Source organism: Populus nigra, chromosome 8 (genome assembly GCF_951802175.1).
Source record: "Populus nigra chromosome 8, ddPopNigr1.1, whole genome shotgun sequence".
Lineage (NCBI taxonomy): Eukaryota > Viridiplantae > Streptophyta > Magnoliopsida > Malpighiales > Salicaceae > Populus > Populus nigra.
The window spans coordinates 14,136,793-14,142,719 of record NC_084859.1 but is presented as its reverse complement, the minus strand read 5'-3'; positions in this window follow the sequence as shown (position 1 = coordinate 14,142,719).

The window sequence follows — 5,927 nt, the reverse complement described above, 5'->3', positions numbered from 1 at the left end:
GCAAATTGGTCACGTTTAACCCATGGCTGCATGCCTCTCACAAGTAATTGTATGCATCCATCAACCGTCAACAGTGAACATGATGCTACATTTTATCTTCTTTAGTTTATTGATAGGATTGATCATAACACGAGCACTGAACTTCGAACTTACGTTTTCTCGACAGAACTTAAAAGCAGTCTTTTTGCTTTAAAAGAGAGCTAGCTAGCCCATGTAATGAAATATTTTCAAATAACATCGAGAGAGGTTACAATAAGGAGGCATGTTCATCAAGAATATCCTTCGTTGTTGAATTAAAAAAAATATATGTCCAAAAATTAATCATGCACTTGAGTTTATGCATCATGCCAAAAAGCACCAATTTACCAGTTCAAGGAAAAAAGGAGCCGATCTAATTCATCAAGGGACTCTTGGTGGTTTCATCTTTATACCAGTTGAAGGAAAGCTAGGTGAGTGCGTCATCGAGTCCATTCAATTCCTTGGATTGTTTACAAATTAAACAGAGCAGTTAGAAACCGGACTTGCAAGGCAAGCCTGCCCAGGTGCCAAAACAGAACACTTTACTGTTTGTTTACGTTTGCTTGGACTTCAACGTGGCCTCTCCGTCACCCTGTGCTTTGCTCTCGTTAGTCCCCTTGTGAGTTTTTTTGAGAATTGTATATGTTGTTGTCGGCATTAAAAAAATTGTTTAGGTTGTTTTTGATCAAAAAGTCCAGAGATGTTTATTATTTGAAAAATATAAATAGCTATTTAGATTTAAATGTTTTCATGCATAATAAAATTAACAAAATATTTTTATTTAATAATAATTATGGTCATAGAAATATCTTCACGTGGATAGGCTCTAAATAATAAAATTATTAGATATAACAGTCCAAACTATAAAGGTTACCCTTTCATCTTCCATTAAGTTGTAGGGATTGCAATGATATTTTTATAATTGTTTACATTTATATTATGTTCTTGAAACTTTAAAAATGCATTTAAACTAACATATTTTTAATATTAGATGGTGTGTTGGATTAGTTTTTGAAAATAATTTAGCACGTGTACTAGCATTTTATCAATCTGATTATTTTGATTATTGTCTAATTATTTTATTAAATATCTAGTTGTTTTTGAACCACAACATTGAATCAGATGCCATGGTTTAAAGGCATGACCTTTCATTAATGTTACGGTTGTGAACCGCAACATGTATCAAATGTTACGGTTCTGAACCATAATATTATTGAAATATCTCGTTTCTAAATCATGATATATCCTCAAATTATGATATTTTACCAAAAAAAAAATTATCATAAGTTACTTTGTTATTTATTTATATTTTAGGTGTTAATTGCTAAATTTATCCCCCCTTTTTTTTACACGCCGTGGAAAGTGAATGCACATGGTCATGAATTATGCTGTAGCTACATGTTCAAACCATGTGAGCAAAGTCTCGTATTCATATGTACTCACTTTGACCAGATTTTGTGCTAAATATTCTTCAATTCGGTAACCTAGTTTGACGGCCAATATTTTCTGACCAAGCGATGATCCTCAAGCAATTTCTTATTCGGGACGAACTAAAACTGTGGGACAAAAGGCAGAGTATTTTAATTTTTGCTCTGCGAGAACCTTTTAAAAAAGAAATTGACGAAGTGGGAACCCAGTCAAATCCAATAGCAAATCAAAATAAGATTTTTTAGGCCTAAAAATCAACATGTTTCGTCACGTTATATCAAAACATGCCTCCAGTGTCTCACGGAGAGATCTGAGGCGCCGTTGTATAGAATTAGAAATCCAATCCGCCTCGCCTAGTTTTCAAATGTGAATGCGGTCTTTAATTTGGCGCCAAGAAGCAGAGACCATTTGGGGTGGGGGGTAACGACTTTCCATCAGACTGCGCGCTTTTAGAAAAAAGGTGTATTATAAATGCATTGGATGCTACTTAGTAGCCAGTCATAAAATGATGGAGCCATTTTTTAACAGAAGTGCTTCGAAAATACCTTCAACTGAAAAAACATCAGAAGTACACCAGAAGTGCTCCCGCTCAGCCATCCTAATCTCCACCTTAAGACACCGGAAGCATGTGGTCCAATATATCTTTCACCGATTTCGATATTTTCCCGCGACTATCATCGCTCTTGTCGTCTGATTTGGCGGGGGGATACCGCTTCCCGCCAAAATAAAGGGAAGAGGGTTTGCCCATACTATTTCTTTCTTTTTTTTAATAATAATAAAAAAGTTTATCAATTTTAACGGACGCATTGTTTTTTCAAGTAGCGTTTCAAAATGCGGGTCGATTTATATTTTAAAAAAATTATATATGTTTTTGATTGTTTTGATGTGTTGATTTTAAAAATATTTTTTTAAAAAAAACATCATTTTGATATATTTTAGCATAAAAAACACTTTAAAAAGCAATCATAGCCACACTCCCAAATAAACCGGGCTACCCTTAGTTTTAAGCACTATAAAATAAATGTTAAGGAAACAAAAATTATACTCAATTTATTGATCCAATTAATAATTTAAATAATATAAATATTTAAATACAATAATAATAAATTAATTAATTAACACAAAAAATTGACAACAATAAAAAGTAAAAAGGACCTATCCTAAAATCATTTGGATTACTAAACAACTCAAAGTTAAATGTGAAATTGAAAATAATAAAAAAAAGACCGGGTTAGACCAAATTAATTCACAAATCCCACAATAATAAGCATAAGACTGAGATAATATCATAAAAAAAAGAAAAAAAGTCTGAAGGGTAGTTTATGATAAAATAAATGAGAACAATATAATTCTATAAAAAGCAATAAAAAAAAAGTTGAAGCTTAATTTTTTAAAAATTAAATATTGAAGGATGAAAACTAAAAATATATATAATTAAAAACATCTAAATCCGAGCATACGTAGGTCAAGATGCAAAATCTTTGACCAAGTTGTGATGCTAAGGGAACTGCGTTTGAAAGTAAACTAAATAAAACCATAAAACTCAATTACCGAATAACCTAAAGTTGGAAGATGAAAATAAAAATAAAATTTTAATTAAAAAAAGCAACAAAAAAGTCCAAGTTAACTCATATTAACCCAGTAATCTCAAGACCATGGTCATAGGATCGAGATAACTTAATATAAATGAAAGGAAAAAAAAGAAGCACGAAGACTAATTTCATATAAATTGAGAGTTTAAATTGAAATAAATTAATTTTAAAAAATAAGAAAAAAGCAAAAGTCAACTTATGTTAACTTTTGAAACTATTGACTTTAGTAATGAACCCAAGAATAACCCCATAAAAGGTAAATCGTAAAAAAATAACAAAAAAAATTCTAAAAAAGGATTAAAAAACATTAGTTTAAAAAAAACAAGCAAATTCGGGTAAATCTTCTAAACTTTGTCTAGTCTTTAAAATTTGCAACCTTTGAAATGAAAGCAGGGAAAAAAGTTCAAAGGCCAATTTCTAATAAATAAATTAAGAACATGTTAACTCCACAAAAAACAAAATGAAAAGAAAAAAACTAAAGGTCAATTTCTAGTAAATAAAATTTTTAAGGATGAAAACTAAAAAAAAAAGTAAAAAAAAGAGTAAATTCAAGCCCCTCAGTTCAAGATGCAAAATCTCTGACCCACTTTGTGATAAGAGTGTTTGAAAGTAAAATCAATAAAATTATAAAATTTAATTATTGAACAACCTAATGTTAAAGGATAAAAATAATAATAAATTTTAATTACAAAATGCTACAGAATTGTTTTGAACCAACACGAGTGAAAAAGAAGTTGAAGGGGCTGATATGAAATTTTAAAGGTTTTGACACTGAATTTGAGAAGAATAAAGAAAAAAACGGAAAAAAATGATTTTCAACTCCAAATCAGAGGTGATTTTTGTGCACGCGTCACCCCAATCGTGTAAGGGGGATCGAGATTTTCTAAACACTGCCATTGAATGCAATGTTTGGTGACTGGATAACCTTGTATGTATTGCTTGATGGCGCATGCTACAAATACACCAACATATTTTTTAATAATAATTATTATTAATGATATATGATCAATTACAATAATATACATGAGTAACCTTCAAGGTAATAATAAAATCAATGGAAAAAAATAAAAATACCCTCTCATGAGAAGGTTATGTTATTTTAATCACTATAACCTATAAAATCTAATAGGTACGTTGTTTTTTAAAAGTCCACCATTAGTTTTCAATAGATAATTGTCCTAGACAATGTTATGGGCATGATCAATTTTTATTAATTTATTTATGTGTTGTATCCTTTTTTTCTAATAGAAAAAAATCTAATCATGATTTCAAACTTTGTTGTACATTGAACGATATTTTAAAAAAAATAGTAAGACAATAACATAATGGATAATATTTTTTAAAATAACGAGACAATATCATATTGAATCGACTTGAATCAATCTGTCTAACCCATAACATGGGTTATGAAACTATTATAACTTAAAGAAAACTAGAAAAAAAAAACTACAAAGCCTAATTCTCAATCCAACCAATGTTAAAAGACAAAGTTGAAAAAAAATCCTATCAAAAAAAGACATGAGTAAACCTGTATTAATATACCAAACTCGTGGTTCGGGTCATGCATCTCGATAGGAATACCAACTTTTTTTGTTCTAAAATTATTTTTTATCTAATTATACTATAATAAAAATAGATATAAACTTAAACCACAAACAAAAACTGAGATGTTCGTTCATGTTCGCAGTAATTTTATAAAAAACAATTTGAAAAAGATAATGAAGAGCAATTTAAAATCAACAAAATGCCAAGGATAAAATTGAAAACAATTTACATCTTTGTTTCGTTAAAATCATTTGTGTCACAAAGCTTATAAAGATGGTTGTTGTAAGTATTGTTTGCAAGATTATCTCAAGAACATGAGTATTCATTGTTTATGCTTGAATGCATCAAAGATGTTTTGCGTCTTTTGACTCCTGAAAAAATATCATACATGTTTCTCTTGGTATTAGGTTTCTCATTTTTTATCCTAAAAAACCGATATTGACCAAACCGAATCGATTCGATTTGAACTGGTTTTCAGTTCGGTTTAGGTCATACTTCTTAAAATTAACACATTTTGGTTTGATTGTTTTTTTGGCCCAAACCGAACTGAACCAGACCATGAACAACCCTACTTGAAAGTAGTTACGATGTATTAACTCAAAAATAAAAAACTTTTCAAATTCAAATCTATTTTCTCGAACAATTTAAATATAAAATAACATTTTAAACTTCTTTTCTTAAATAAAACCGCTGACATCTAGAACAATTATTTTAGTTGGTGCAATCAATGTTAATTGACGTTTTCCTTTCCCATCTCTCAAACTTATAAATTAAAAAATTAAAAAAATAAAGTTTTGTAATGAATTTGAATTTACTAAAACTAAAGTTTTGTGATAGAAAAGAAGGAGGATTAACTCAAACTTTTCTCACCAAGTATAAAATCGCCACCGGTCTCTCTACTTCTTTCTTCACATTGATTCTTAATTTTTTAATTGTACCTTTTATTAACAAATTGACTTTGATTCTTAATTTTTCAATTGTGGCTTTTCTTAACAAATTGTAAGCATTTGACTACAAAGCTGGACTTATAAAACTTAATCCAGATAAAAGAATCAAAAGGATCGAATGAAAAAAATAAAAAATTACACTACTCCACTTCCAATGAAACTTGAGAAAGTAAAACGTATATTTAGTTAAAATAATTTACCCAGGCGACATAGTGTTTTTTTTTAATAGGCTAGGTTTTTCAATCATGAATTTAAGTGTTTATTTATTTATGCATTTTAAAAATATTTTTTTAAAAAAATAATTTTTTTATTTTTTATTTTGAAATACATTTCTTAGTGTTTTTAAATTATTCTAATATATTAATATTAAAACAAAATTTAAAAATTATTTCAAAAA